The 16488-nt window shown below is 40.7% G+C and overlaps 1 protein-coding gene across 2 annotated transcripts in view; it reads right to left on the reverse strand.

The window, feature by feature from the left end:
- Positions 1 to 16488, reverse strand: part of LOC112236195 (serine/threonine-protein kinase 33) — a 32861-nt gene that overhangs the window by 13652 nt on the left and 2721 nt on the right. For both annotated transcript variants that reach the window (XM_024404783.2, XM_024404784.2), the window contains exon 2: positions 1029 to 1085. The gene's annotated coding sequence lies outside the window, so the exon portion shown is untranslated. The remainder of the gene's footprint in view (positions 1 to 1028; positions 1086 to 16488) is intronic.

Genomic DNA, 16488 nt, shown 5'->3' on the forward strand with positions numbered 1-16488 from the left:
GTGTCTTTAACCTCTTCACTCTGAGGCATTATCTTATCCCTGACAGGGCTCTCATAACAGGCCTGTCTCTCCCATTACCACCCGTCTATTTGCTAGTCAAAACCATTGTGACAGCCTCTGGAAATCCAAATCACCTCAATCACAGCTCATTTGTGGGAGAGGGAGGCATGTGATGAGTGTATCACAGGGAAGGACCGGCGCCTTGCGCTGCAGGTGCCTTAGGGAGGGTGTGCCCACCTGACAGCCCGCCCAGTGGGGAGGAAATGAGATATCAGGGTCAGGTCAGGGAGACGTCTGACCTTAAAATGGGTCACTACAGATCCACAGGTCTTGGATTGCTTTAAGCCAGAGGGGTCTTACAGTACTATCACATTCTTGGTTTAGCCAATCTCCCAATCATGTTTGAGTGATCTGCTAATAGTCTCATGAGAAGGATATTACTGTAATGGATTCGAAAAGAAACCTTGCATGAGTGATATGTCAGCTTTCAGACTGATTGAACACAATGTACAGTACAGACTGGCTAAATTGAGAACATGCGTTAGATCTATCAGTAAGAGCTGCCATAACGGCTCCATAAAAGATAGGCCCAAATATAATTGCATTTGATTGTAAGCATTTCCAAAATATCAGAATTACTGTGCTTGCTGTGGAATTGAGAATCTGAACAAACCATATAGATGTATTAGTCAGTACTAAAGCCTCTAATGGGGTAGTCAAGCCTGTGAATATTGCTTTAACCATAGGGCTTGACGGACATTAATTAAAATGTGAATTAGCATGACGAATCGTATAGACAGAAGAGGCACGACTGCACTCAAAACTAATCAACAGCTCACTAAAACACTATTGGCACTTATGAAGCCCCAAATTACATATTTAGAGGCAAAAAAGGATGGGTTAGACAAACTACATTTTTACGTTAGCAGCTTTCTTCCTTCAATGAATCAACGCCAGCAAAAGTGCCATGTATTGCAAAGGCCTAGCATGTATGTGAGTGACAACAAGGCAACGCAGACTGTACTTACCAACCTGGAGCAGCCTCAAAGTGTTCCATGTTTACTGCTTCTCACAGCCCATCAGACCTGAACACACAATAGGCTTATACTGTTATAATACACATTTAATCATCACTGATTTATTTTACAAGTCAAATAAGTTTCATGTTTCTAAGTTTATTTGCCACGTACACAGGATACAACAGGTGTAAAACAGTACAGTGAAATTCTTACCTTGAGAGCTCTTTCCCAACAATGAGTGATAATAATATTATAGATAATAAAATGTACAAATTTAAATCACACAAGAACTACGATGTGTTAAAGAAACATGAGAATGCAAGTATATACACTGGTCACTGCAAGTACCTTTTTCAATGTGCAGGTGTACTGGAATAGTTGAGGTGGGTTTATACATAAAAAGTGACTGGTAGTAGGAATATATAAATACTTATGGTAATATACATGTAAACAGGAGTAATAAAGATGCAATTGCAAAGAGCACATATTACAAGTTAGCCTATTAGAAATGGGGTTTTGAATGAGGGAAACAAACTTCTTACATCATTTCCGATGTGATTGATATCCTGCTTTGTGTGTACCCTTTTACTAGTGTACTAGCCTAACAGACTGAATAGAGGTTGGTCTCCACAACCTTCTAAAACGGCATCATCATAGGCTTGATTCACACACAGAGATACAGTAGAATATATTAACACGTAGGCTATCCTACCAGACAGGAACCATATGCTTCCTCATGCTCACCAGATCTCAGTAGAAAGTAATTATGGCAGATAGAATGTCATCAATCGATCCCTCTGCTTTTTCAATCCTCTCAAACATAACTGTCAGAACCCCATTAGAGTTTATTTACTGATCGTTTGTGGATGGATATGCACATTGTTTCCCTTGACTGCAAGGGAGATGCAGTGTTTCAGCTTGGAATGCAAATTAAATGTGACATTGGAATGATGCCTGGACACACAAAGATAATAGAGGTCTCCTCTATCTCGCTCTCCACCCCCTCCATCTCTTTCTTCGACATGCACTGCCATCTCACTTTCATGGTCTGTGTGGCAACAGAAAGGTGTAGGCCTAAATAAAATCTATAGTTGTGATTCTTCCACAATTATTACACTGTAATAAACAAGAAATGCCAGGTTTGCAGTTAGGCTCCTAATCCTTTTCATACAGATGAAAGGGGAGCAGTGCCTGAACTGTCTGCCCATTTGCTATATAATCATTAGCCTAAATAATGATGTTTGTTGAAGGTGAAAGTAGAGCTCAAAAAGTAGGCAGACTATGAACAGGTGCTGCTTTGTAGCCACACCACAGCTAATTAAAACCTTGGACACACACACACACACACACAGAATGTGTGTATGCAATTAAAATGTAGACAGCAATCTTCCTTCCTTCAGCCAAAATATTTCATTCTTCTCATCTGCAACTTAATTATTTATTGACAGCTGGCTTTGATGACAAATGATAAACTTCACAGTACTAATGAAGCATGGAATTACATTACCTGATGAGGGAAGGCTTTGCATGTCTAGAATGACAATACTGAGGCAGTCTAGTTCACTAAATTATGGGATGAATAACATTATATAGACAGATTTAACTGATTGATGAGCAAAATCACATGTTCTTTGTCAATGCCATGAGGCTGTCAAACTAAGGACATTTTAGGTTAATAAAAAAATAATAGTCTTGACTAGGCCACAAGCTCTCCTTGGTTACAATTGACTTCCTCTAAAAAACTATGCCTTTGTGCAGTACAGTATCTGTGCTGAGTGTCGAGTGCGTTTATTGTTGAGAACTGTGACTGGAGGAGCAATCAGTCTGAACTGAAAGAACCATGGACCTGTCTTTGCCAAGCTGAACATTCAGACATGCAATATCTGCTTAAAATCGTATACATCATACTGAATTACCTGACAGCTTCAATTGATGGGCACTTGAAAGAAATGTATGGTGCCTATAGTTCCTCCCCTCTGCAGCCATAAGTATGTAGCACCCCGTAAACAAGCCACTTAGTGGGCCCTCCATTAATTCCTTCTGTCTTCTCAGGTCATGTCTGATACAGTGCCTTCAGAAACTATTTACACCCTTTGACTTATTCCACATTTTGTTGTGTTACAGGCTGAATTCAAAATTGATTCAATAGATTTCCAATAGATTCTTTCACCCATCTACACACAACACCCCATAATGACAAAGTGAAAACATATTTTTAGAAATTTTAGCTAATTTATTGAAAATGAAATATCTTATTTACCAAAGTACAGTATATACATCCCTGAGTCAATTCATGTTAGAATTAAATTTGGCAGTGATTACAGCTGTGAGTCTGAGTAAGTCTGCTGTGAGTATTTCTGGGTAAGTCTAAGATCGTGGCACACCTGGATTGTACTATATTTAAACATTATTCTTTTCAACATTGTTCAAGCTCTGTCAAATTGGTTGTTGATCATTGCTAGACAGCCATTTTCAAGTCTTGCCATAGATCATAGATTTTAAAGCAGATTTAAGTGAAAACTAAAATCGGGACACTCAGAAACATTCACTGTCTTCTTGGTAAACAACTCCAGTGTAGATGTGTCCTTTTGTTTTAGGTTATTGTGCTGCTGAAAGGTGAATTAATCTACCAGTGTCTGGGGGAAAGCAGACTGAATCAGGTTTTCCTCTAGGATTTTGCCTGTGCTTAGCTCCATTCTGTTAATTTTTTATCCTGAAAAACTCATTCAGTCCTTAACGATTACAAGCATACCCATAACATGATACAGCCACCACTATGCTTGAAAATATGGAGAGTGGTATTTAGTAATGTATTGTATTGGATTTGCCTGAAACATAACACTTTGTATTCAGGGAAAAAAGTGAATTGCTTTTCCACATTTTAACAGTATTACTTCACTGCCTTATTGCAAACAGGATGTACGTTTTGGAATATTTCTTTTTCTGTAAAGGCTTCATTCTTTTCACTCTGTCAATTACGTTAGTATTGTGGAGTAACTACTGTACAATGTTGTTGATCCATCCTCAGTTCTCTCCTATCACAGGCATTAAGCTCTGTAACCAGTGTGAATTACATCATGACATTCGGGGGTCTCCAAAAAATGGTATGGGCCTAATAACAAAGATGTCACTTAAACTGTAAAAATGAATTATCTTTTAAATGTGTCATGAACACAACCAGTCATGGTATTTTAATCTGATTGTCAAACAAACAACTTCAAAAAGTAGGCTGCCTGTGAATGTTTGTCCACTCCAAAATAATTCCAGCATTAAAACTGCATGTATACTTGTGACATTTGATGAATGGAAATAGACATCTGTTACAAAACACCAAACAGTGTGCCTAATGACATTCAGTGATTACCATTGATTAGGCCACCCTATGGGACTCCCAACTGTAAAAATGAATTATCTTTTAAATGTGTCATGAACACAACCAGTCATGGTATTTTAATCTGATTGTCAAACAAATAACGGCCGGTTGTGATACAGCCTGGATTTGAACCAGGGTGTCTTGAGTGATGCCTCAAGCACTGAAATGCAGTGCCCTAGACCACTGTGCCACTCGGGAGCCCCAGTTAATGATTGGAGTCTTCACAGATTGTGTGACATAAAACACCACCTTTCTTTCCTTACATTAATGACAGTGTTATTTGTCATTAAGCATTTAAAACAATTTAATTAGAACATTGAAGCCTGTATAGAATCATGAATCTTGGAGATCTCTGAAAATGCACTCCAAGTATGCCTATGTAACATTTCATTATGTTTCACCGTGAAGACAGTTGTAGGTCTATGCCCTTGCAAAATTGAATGCTTCTAACTGAACTCTTCTAACCAAGACACCTTACAGGCCTACTGTCATTAACGTATAGCCAGCCTTTTTGTTGGCTAGATTGGATGCGCATTGGTGTCTAGCTGTAGGCTAGTGATGTTGTAGGCCAGTGATATTGTCGACCATCAGCTGTTCCAGGAAAGAAAACAAATATTGATAGAAAATAATAAAAGCAAAAAAAATAGTTTTGGCCACGGATGGTACAGAGAACACCAGTACCCGTGCAGACCTGAAAAACAACACAATGAGCGCTCTAAACAGCTGACTGATAAAAGCAAACAATGGGGCGGCAGGGTAACCTAGTGGTTAGAGTGTTGGACTAGTAACCGGAAGGTTGCCAGTTCAAACCCCCGAGCTGCCAAGGTACAAATCTGCCCCTGAACAAGGTAATTAACCCACAGTTAACTAGGCCGTCATTGAAAATAAGAATTTGGTCTTAACTGACTTGCCTAGTAAAATTTAAAAAGTAAACAATGATACATCAATGGCAAGATCTTATGCATTGGAATAAAGGCATAGGTCATTTATTAAATCAAGGACGCATTGGAAAACAAATGGTGAAAATTAGGAGGCACCAAGGAAAATCTATGCGTAAAGGAACTCAAGGCCGAAATACAGCAGTACTGAGTGGACAGTGCCAAGCACAGAAATACATTGGTTTAAACCATGACAGAGAGGTGGGGGTGTCTGTTTCATTTGGAAGCATTCATTTTAATATTTATCACTGTAAAACAGATTTACCACTACATTTTAAACAAATAGGAGAATGGTTGAATTTTCATTATTTAGAGACCAGCCCCAAATTTGATTTGAACATTGTCTGTAACTGTTTTAAAGTCACCATTGGCCTCAAGGTGAAATCCCTGAGCGGTTTCCTTCCTCTCCGGCAACAGAGTTAGGAAGGTTGCCTGTATCTTTGTAGTGACTGGGTGTATTGATACACCAGCCAAAGTGTAATTAATAACTTTACCATGCTCAAAGGGATATTCAAGGTCTGCTTTTTTTAATAAATGTTTTTTTTATCTACCAATTGGTGCCCATTCTTTGAAAGGCATTGGAAAACCTGCCTGGTCTTTGTGGTTGAATCTGTGTTTGAAATTCCCTGCTCGACTGAAGGACCTTACAGATAATTGTATGTGTGGGGTACAGAGATGAGACAGTGCTCAACAGGATTTTAGAATGAGTATTATTGCACACAGAGAGAGTCCATGCAACTTATTATGTGACTTAAATCATTTAGGCTTGCCATAACAAAGGGGTTGAATACTTATTGACACAATATATTTCAGCTTTCCATTTTTTATTAATTTGTAAACATAAAAAAAAAACATTATTCCGCTTTGCCATTGTATAGGCCAGTGACAAACAACTGTACGTGTCCAGAGGCCAGTGGCACATGCTTTACTCGGGGGAACCTAAAAATCCTACGTGTTGCTAGGAGATAAGGCTCAACAAATTCAAAAGCAATTCTTAATGGTTTAATCACAATATTGGCTAACTTCTGTATAACACTAGCCCAAGCAATAGGAATCAAAGAAGGCATCTTGAAAAGGATATATTCCACAGATTCTCAAATGTCATCTCAAAGAGAAACATCTCAAATGTAAACACTGCAAAGGAATCTTAGCAAAACACCAACTAGGCCTAATAACCAAGTTTAAACTTCAGTCATTCATAATTTTTAAGCAAGAAAAGATGCCAGAAGCCCTCAAACTATCCATGCAATAGGAATCAAAGTACGATAACAAAGTGGAAATGAATTCGTTAGCTTTCTGAAGACTTCGGGGGATAAACAGTGAGGCAAAAAAGTATTTAGTCAGCCACCAATTGTGCAAGTTCTCCAACTTAAAAAGATGAGAGAGGCCTGTAATTTTCATCATAGGTACACTTCAACTATGACAGACAAAATGAGAAGGAAAAAAATCCAGAAAATTACATTGTAGGATTTTTAATGAATTTATTTGCAAATTATGGTGGAAAATAAGTAGGTAATAAGTAATCGGTTGAAGTTGCAATGGGGGAAGACCTCAGCCCAACCCAACAACAAGAGCTCCAAGAGTTGGTCCAGCGGAATACGGCCGTGTTCTCCGAGGTGCCGGGGCGCACGGATCTCGTGGAACATCATATCCACACCCGTTTGGGGGAAAAAGTGCGTTAACAGCCATACCGGATACCAGAAGCCCGGAAGGTGGCGGTCCAGCGGGAAGTGACGACAATGCTAGAAATGGGGGTACTGGAGGAGTCACACAGTGAGTGGTCTAGCCCCATAGTGCTGGTTCCTAAACCGGATGGAACCGTCCACTTCTGTAATGACTTCCGGAACCTGCACGAGGTCAGTAAGTTCAATGCCTACCCCATGCCCCGGGTGGACGAACTGATCGACTGCTTGGGGAAGGTGAGATACGTCAGCACCTTGGACCTGACAAAGGGGTACTGGCAGGTGCCACTGGCAGCGGCCTCCCGGGAGAAGACGGCCTTCTCCAACCCCAGGGCACCAGCGATCTTTCAGCGTCCTGCGGTCGCACAGTGGGTACGCAGCTGCTTATCTAGATGACATAACTGTGCACAGTGACAGTTGGGAGTCACATCTTTGTAGGTTACAGGCCGTGGTTGATGCGCTAAGAGGTCTGACCACGAACCCCACAAGTGCAAGCTGGGCTACGCCGAGGTGGAGTACCTGGGCTATCAGATCGGGAGGGGAAATGTGAAACCCCAAGAAAAAAAAAGAAAAAAATATGTTTTGCTGCCATTAGGGGATGGCCGGTCCCCCGAACCAAGAGGCAGGTGAAGTCATTCCTGGGGTTAGCAGGGTACTACAGTAGATTTGTACCTAACTTTGCCACAATAGCTTCCCCCCTCAAAGACTTAACGAAGGCACGGCTACCCCAGACGGTGCGATGGACGGAGGACACGGAGGCGGCATTCCAGGCCCTGAAGGATGCGCTGTGTTCGCACCCGGTACTCATCACCCCGGTCTTCTCAAAAAACATCCTGGTCCAGACAGACGCGTCTGACACAGAGGTAGGGGCCATTTTGTTCCAAGAGCAGGAAGGTGAGGAGCACCCCATCATGTATGTCAGCAGGAAGCTCCTCCCGGGGGAGAAGAAATACTCAATTGTCGAGAAGGAGTGTCTCGCCGTGACATGGGCACTGGACACCCTCAAGTATTACCTCCTCGGGAGAAAGTTCACCCTGATCACTGACCATGCCTCCCTTGTGTGGATGGCAAGAGGTAAGGACACGAATGACCGTGTCACCCGCTGGTTCCTGTCCTTACATCAATTCTCTTTCATCCACAGGTCGGGGGCCCAGAACGGAAATACGGACGCACTCTCCAGGAAGGATGCAAACCTAGCCCTGAGCATGCCTCCCTCCTAGTTAGGGCTAGGGGGAGGAGGGGGTATCCAAGGAGGTCTACCCCAGTGGATGGTAATAGAGGGGAGGTACGTAAGGCTCCCTCTGCTAGGAATACAGGAGCTGGGCACCCCGACATGGACAACTCCAAGTGGAGGTAATTAGGGGAAAATGCCAACCAGTCATGGAGGCCAAATAAAAGGAGCACTGTGGCACACCACGAGAGAGAACGGGGAGAGGCCGACAGCAAGCAGAAGTGGAGAAGAAGGACCGAGCCAAACCTAAGTGATTTTCTTTTATGTTTATTTTCTGTCTTAGTAAAGTTGTTTTTGCAGACTATAACCTCCTTGTCTCTGTATCAATCTCTTCACGCTCAACCCAACGGTTTACCACAGTGTAGGGTATCCAGGCTATATCAGGAAGCAATTCCTTGACATATCTCAAGATCCCCTATATCAAAACAATATGGGGTAAATCCATTTGAATTCAATCACTATTTGACAGCATCCCTTTTGATTTAAACAAAACTTTCCGTACTGTTTGCCCATGGAAGTGGTCAGAAAGTTACTTTTTTGACCCAAATTCAGGAGATAAAAAGGTGCTCAAAGTTTACCCATTTTGTATACCCCACCATACCATGAGACATCCATGTCTTCATTACTGGAAAGATCAACGGCATTTAAAAGCTTACAAACAGCGTTCTCAAACTATTTTTTTTTCAAGAAGTAAGGTTTAATAAAAATCATGTAATGTTTAAGCATTTAACGTCAATTACCTAAAACTGCATAAACTCCAATTTTTTTGTTGTTGTATATTTGCATGTATTCGCTTAGACCCTACTTCATATCATCTGAGTTGATTGTGTTGTGCCTGCCATTGGTTGAAACACAATATGCTCTTGAATACAGGGTGGGTGTCATTTCAATCTTAGAAATAGAATTCATAGAATGGACCTAATCCTTCATACCATTGCAATTTGGCTGGTACACCAGTGAAATTAAAAGTCATTTAAATTTGAACTTCAATTACTAAATCACAAACATGACTGCCGGTCCACCCACTGTCAAATGTCAACTTAAATGGTCATTTCTATTCTAAATCTATAGGATTTCAATAGGTGTCCTATGTACGATTGACAGTAAAATTTTAAACATATTCCCATTCAAAACAACATTGTGATGTTTGGACCGCCAACAATCTTTGTGGTACCATCTGAGAGTTGAAATTTCAAATGTATTCCCATTTTAGTACATTTATCAGCCAAAACATTATACCCACCCTGTATTCAAGAGCAAGTTGTGTCTCAACCGATGGCGGGCACAACACCAAAACCTTAGATGATGTAAAATAGGGGTTTAGCTACAACATATATAAACAATATGTAAACATATATGTTTTTAGATAATTGACAATAAAAAGATTACATTTATTTTATTTAAGACTTTTTTTTACCAGAAGTTATAAAATAGTTTGACATCCCTGTTTGTAAGCTTTTAAATTATGTCTAATCTCAACTGTTTATCTTTCCAGAGATTAATTGTTCCTATTTTTATTGAATGTACTTTTGTTAATCTCATATGTAACTCTGTGTTGCTGTTTTTTGTCGCACTGCTTTGCTTTATCTTGGCCAGGTCGCAGTTGTAAATGAGAACTTGTTCAACTGGCCTACACGGTTAAATAAAGGTGAAAAAATAATAATAAAGACATGGATGTCTCATAGCATTTTAAAATGTTTATTTAACCTTTATTTAACTACGCAAGTCAGTTAAGAATAAATTCTTATTTACAATGACGGTCTACCATTAGGCAAAAAGCCTCCTGCAGGGACGGAGGGCCTGGGATTAAAAATAAAAAAAATACAATATAAATATAGGACAAAACACACATCACAACAAGAGAAAACACAACACTACATAAAGAGAGACCTAAGATAACATAACAAGGCAGCAACACATGACAACACAGCATGGTAGCAATGCAACATGGTAGCAGCACAAAACATGATATGAACATTATTGGGCACAGACAACAACACAAAGGACAAGAAGGTAGAGACAGCAGCACATCACACAAAGCAGCCACAACTGTCAGTAAGAGTGTCCATGATTGAGTCTTTGAATGTTAGAGATAAAACTGTCCAGTTTGAGTGTTTGTCGCTAGCTGCAGCGAACTGAATAGTGGAGCGACCCAGGGATGTGTTTGTGCTTTGGGGACCTTTAACAGAATGTGACTGGCAGAATGGGTGTTGTATGTGGAGGATAAGGGCTGCAGTGGATATCTCAGATAGGGGGAGTGAGGCCTAAGAGGGTTTTATAAATAAGCATCAACCAGTGGGTCTTGCGACAGGGTATACAGAGATGACCAGTTTACAGAGGAGTATAAGGTGCAGTGATGGGCCCTATAAGGAGCATTGGTGGCAAATCAGATGGCCTATTGGTAAAGAACATCTAGCCGCTCGGGAGCACCCTTACCTGCCGATCTGTAAATTATGTCTCTGTAATCTAGCATGGGTAGGTTGGTCATCTGAATCGGAGTTAGTTTGGCAACTGGGGTGAAAGAGGAGCTATTACGATAGAGGAAACCAAGTCTAGATATAACTTTAGCCTGCAGCTTTGATATGTGCTGAGAGAAGGACAGTGCTCCGTCTAGCCATACTCCCAAGTACTTGTATAAGGGGACTACCTCAAGCTCTAAACCCTCAGAGGTAGCAATAATACTTGTGGGAAGAGGGGCATTCTTCTTACCAAACCACATGACCTTTGTTTTGGAGGTGTTCAGAATAAGGTTAAGGGTAGAGAAAGCTTGATGGACACTAAGAAAGCTTTGTTGTAGAGCATTTAACACACAATCTGGGGAGGAGCCAGCTGAGTATAAGACTATCATCTGCATATAAATGGATGAGAGCTTCCTACTGCCTGAGCTGTTGTTGATGTAAATTGAGAGGAGCGTGTGACCTAGGATTGAGCCTTGGGGTACTCCCTTGGTGACAGGCAGTGGCTGAGACGGCAGATTTTCTAACTTCTTACACTGCCCTCTTTGAGAGAGGTAGTTAGCAAACCAGCCCAAAGACCCCTCAGACACCAATACTCCTTAGCCGGCCCACAAGAATGGAATGGTCTACCGTATCAAAAGCTTTGGCCAAGTCAATAAAAATAGCAGCACAATATTGCTTAGAATCAAGGGCAATGGTGACATCATTGAGGACCTTTAAGGTTGCAGTGAAACATCCATAACCTGAGCGGAAATCAGATTGCATACCCGAGAGAATACTATAGACATCAAGAAAGCCAGTCAGTTGATCATTGACAAGTTTTTCCAACACTTTTGATAAACAGGGCAAAATAGAAATAGCCATATAACAGTTAGGATCAGCTTGATCTCCCCTTTAAATAAAAGGGTATGTAATTGAATTCAAATGTATTTACCCTATGGACAGCACCAGTGCCATATATTAAGAGAGTTGGGCCAGGTTTTGGAACGGACACCATGTTAGCACCTTTATTCTGAAAATTGAAGACGTACCAATACGAGAGAGACTCTGACAATTCCCTACGTCATGACCCGCTGTAAACAAGTAAAATAGAGCAGTGAATTTAACTGACATTTTTATTGATTAGCATCCGGGAAGTCTGTACTGTGTTGCGGTGTCAACAAATTGCATACACAGTATGCTTTCACTGCACATCTTCATTGGTTTTAAAAACTATTAGAAATTAACAACACAATGCGGACGTGTCAATTGTCACTTAACAGCGGCTATGGAGGAGAAAGTGGCGCTTGCTGAACGTTCAGACAGAGACCGCATGCATTGGCCCAACTCTCTATATACAGTATGACTCTGGACAGCACTATCCTCTGTAGGCGGTGGGCCGAAAAATCGGATCTGCTTTAGTTTTGGAGATGATCACTTTCTGGTGAGGGAGGAGATGTTTTTTTTAAATATTTTGCATATTTCATATGAACACATTTCCGTTTGCTGGCAATGTTAATTCTTGCAATTGTTTTCAAAATACATACTTGTATGTTTGCTAGCTGGACAGGCAAACGCTGCCAAGTACTAAACAGTAAATCAATCAATCAAAACTCTTACTATCCAGGTACCATCTCTTCTGATCACGTCTGCCAATCATGTTCTCTGTACCTAAGATACATAAACACAGCTGGCGAAAGCTCGAGAGATCTCTGCCCGGCAAACTGCTATCAAGTCTTTTTTAATATTTGTAATCTATTTAGTTATAGAAACATGATACCATCAATGTAAAATAACTCCCAACTTTACTTAGAATGCAGTAGCCTTAGCAATGTAGCTAGCTAGCTAAAATAAGCAGACATGTTGCTAGCTGGCAGCAGCAGATACTGTAGCTTTATCACTAGCATGCCATTCTGGGACAGGGTGCTTTAGCTATCATTATTAGTAATAATTTAAGACTACAAAAATCTATAGGACAAGTATTGTAAACCTAATACAGTTATCAAGGCATTCATGCTGACAAAAGAAATGCTTGTAAACCCGAGCAGAGACTTGACTTGGGTCTGGTTTCAAAGATGGACTTTTTTGACAGAGGAACTACGTCACTGCCTACGTCACTACTTTATCCACTTCAACAAAAAACAAATTAGTAGCTAGCAAGATGGAGATCACGGATGCTTTTTATGGAGTGCATTTCACAAGTGGCTAGTGTGCATCAACATCTGCAGCGTTCTGGCATGTCTGCCTCTCCCTGTTGGGAGAGTCCACAGATATTTTTTCTACCCTTATAGACGTAGGCAGTGACGTAGTTCCTCTATGCCAAAAGAGTCCATCATGGAAACCAGACCCTAGTCACCGTGTTGCGATTTTGAGACTACATTATCCCTGTCAATAGGCCTAGTTGGAATAGGATGCAGAGCACCCTGCCTCTATCCTTACCCTAGTAGCCTAGTTATTGTCATTGTCACAATCTTGAGATTGCATTCCGCTAAGGCACTTCTCTCTACATTGGTTATCTACATTGGTGACCAGGGTGGTATCCTTTCGATACACCTATGGGGCCAGGGCCAACAAGTGCTCCTAGAGAGAGGGGGGACACTGAAGCATGTGTTGATGACAGATACCTCAAATACTGCCTGAGACTGCCTGATACATCTTCGCTATTTGTCTCTTTATTCAAAATGGTGAAACACTAAATGTGATGTTCTTAGTTCTAATGTATAGGCATGGCAGGTACACTATGGCAAACATGCATATTTAGTAGTAGAATAATGGATTGGCAAGAATTTGGCACCATCAACTTTGAAGTTTAGTAAGTAAGTAATAATTTAAACCATCTAAATCTATTAAAATTCGCTGGACATTTAGCATTTGAAACTCAAACATTCATTTCCCAACTGCTTTTTCTATAATCCTGCAGTCTCTTTATCATTCTCCACATCTTATATTAAAATGCATTTAACATTATGCGTGCCGACAATGGTATTGGGCAGCTGCTGACATTTGAGAACTCATCTGATTTAGAATCAAACTCTGGTCATCTTATTGCAGAGCACATTGTATACATTTTGCCCAGCTATTTTTAGAGAAGATTGTATTGCAAGGTATATGTGTTGTATTGCAAGGCCATGTGTTGGCTTATGCCATGTTGGCTAATATGCAGCTGTTGTTTTTAAACCTCCATTCTAGAATGCATGACACACACACATTTCTATCTATACCTTTTGGGCTTTATGCAAATGATATGACTGAATGTTTCCTTAACCCTTACACTCATGGGATTTGGCCTCTATGGATATGGCTAAATTGAAATGTTTCTTACAGAAGAAACATGGAAAGCATATGCATAACCATGGTAGCAACGAAAAGGGAACAGTTTGGAGATTATGGGAAAAAATGATGATTAAAGGTGAGGACACAACAGTTCACCTGACAAGACTGAATCCAAACATAAAAATGGATTTTATGTGCATTTTACATTTACTGTACTTTTTGCCACATTTGTTTATAACAAAATCTGAAAATACTTTGGATACATTCAGTAACATAAGAATATTCTTGGAAAAGTTGGGTTAGGTGCAACATCTATATGTTGCCACACAGCTCTCCAAAGTGTGCACAGTCCCTAAGTAATTTCAATGAACTTTTATGACTCAAAGAAGAGTGTTCAACTATAAAGGTGCAATTTTGAGCTCTTCCAGCTGTGCCGATGAGGAACTAGAGCAAGCTCACTTTTAGTTGTTTTGTTTGTAACACAGCCCTGCATCCTCACCTTCACACAATTACAGTTGTTTACGCAACCCAAAAAGGGTCCATTATAAATTGCAACCTGGGTCGGGTGGGCATCATTTGAAAGCATGTCGCCAAAATGACTAGCAAAATGACAAAATATGATCTTACAGTGTTGTGTTTATCATTGTCCAAAATGCATACACGTATGCACAGCAGTGTCCTAGAATATTGGACGATTGGCTTTCATACTTTTAGACTTCTCAGTGCAGCTCAAGCTATTTCTCGAACTGTCAACACATTCAAATGAATAGAGGACGCATACCAGACTTGCCAAAATTGGTTGAGAATTGTGGGGAGGGAGGTGCTCGATCAGGCTGTGCATTTCCAGCGGTGGTGGTCTCAGAGCCGTGTGGCTATGTCACAAAGGGCACTGGACTATAGCGCCTCAGCATCAGTAGACTATGATTTACGCTTTATGCTTTCTCAAGGCAATTCAGAGAAGCAGATGGTAATTTTGGTGCGCATAGAATGGAGTCGTAAGTGCATTTAGATGTGTGAGCCGCTGTAAACTTTCTTCACAATACAACAAATATAGGCTTTTTCTGTTCAAGACGAGCCAAGGTACAGTTGAAGTCGGAAGTTTACATACACTTAGGTTGGAGTCATTAAAACTTGTTTTTCAACCACTCCACAAATGTTTTGTTAACAAACTATAGTTTTGGCAAGTCGGTTAGGACGTCTACTTTGTGCATGACACAAGTCATTTTTCCAACAATTGTTTACAGAGATTATTTCACTGTATCTCAATTCCAGTGGGTCAGAAGTTAACATACACCAAGTTGACTGTGCCTTTAAACAGCTTGGAAAATTCCAGAAAATGATGTCAATGCTTTAGAAGATTCTGACAGGCTAATTGACATAATTTGAGTCTATTGGAGGTGCACCTGTGAATGTATTTCAAGGCCTACCTTCAAACTCGGTGCTCCTTTGCTTGAGATCATGGGAAAATCAAAAGAAATCAGCCAAGACCTCAAAAAACAAATTGTAGACCTCCACAAGTCTGGTTCATCCTTGGGAGCAATTTCCAAATGCCTGAAGGTACCACGTTCATCTGTACAAACAATAGTACGCAAGTATAAACACCATGGGACCACGCAGCTGTCTTACAGCTCAGGAATGAGACGCAATCTGTCTCCTAGAGATGAACGTACTTTGGTGTGAAAAGTGCAAATCAATCCCAGAACAACAGCAAAGGACCTTGTGAAGATGCTGGAGGAAACAGGTACAAATTTATATATATCCACAGTAAAATGAGTCCTATATCGACATAACCTGAAAGGCCGCTCAGCTAGGAAGAATCCACTGCACCAAATCCGCCATAAAAAAGCCAGACTTCAGTTTGCAACTGTACATGGGGACATACTTTTTGGAGAAATGTCCTCTGGTCTGATGAAACAAAAATAGAACTGTTTGGGCATAATGACCATCGTTATGTTTGGAGGGAAAAGGGGGAGGCTTGCAAGCCGAAGAACACCATCCTAACCGTGAAGCACGGGGGTGGCAGCATGTTGTGGGGGTGCTTTGCTGCAGGAGGGACTGGTGCACTTCACAAAATAGATTGAATCATGAGGAAGGAAAATTATGTGGATATATTAGCAACATCTCAAGACATCAGTTAGGAAGTTAAAGCTTGGTCTCAAATTGGTCTTCCAAATGGACAATGACCCCAAGCATATTTCCAAAGTTGTGGCAAAATGGCTTAAGGACAACAAAGTCAAGGTATTGGAGTGGCCATCACAAAGCCCTGACCTCAATCCTATAGAAAATGTGTGGGCAGAACTGAAAAAGCATGTGTGAGCAAGGAGGCCTACAAACCTGACTCAGTTACACCAGCTTTGTCAGGAGGAATGGGCCAACATTCACCCAACTTATTGTGGGAAGCTTGTGGAAGGTTACCTGAAACATTTGACCCAAGTTAAACAATTTAAAAGGCAATGCTACCAAATACTAATTGAGTATGTAAACTTCTGACCCACTGGGAATGTGATGAAAGAAATAAAAGCTGAAATAAATCATTC

Source organism: Oncorhynchus tshawytscha, linkage group LG04 (assembly GCF_018296145.1).
Source record: "Oncorhynchus tshawytscha isolate Ot180627B linkage group LG04, Otsh_v2.0, whole genome shotgun sequence".
Lineage (NCBI taxonomy): Eukaryota > Metazoa > Chordata > Actinopteri > Salmoniformes > Salmonidae > Oncorhynchus > Oncorhynchus tshawytscha.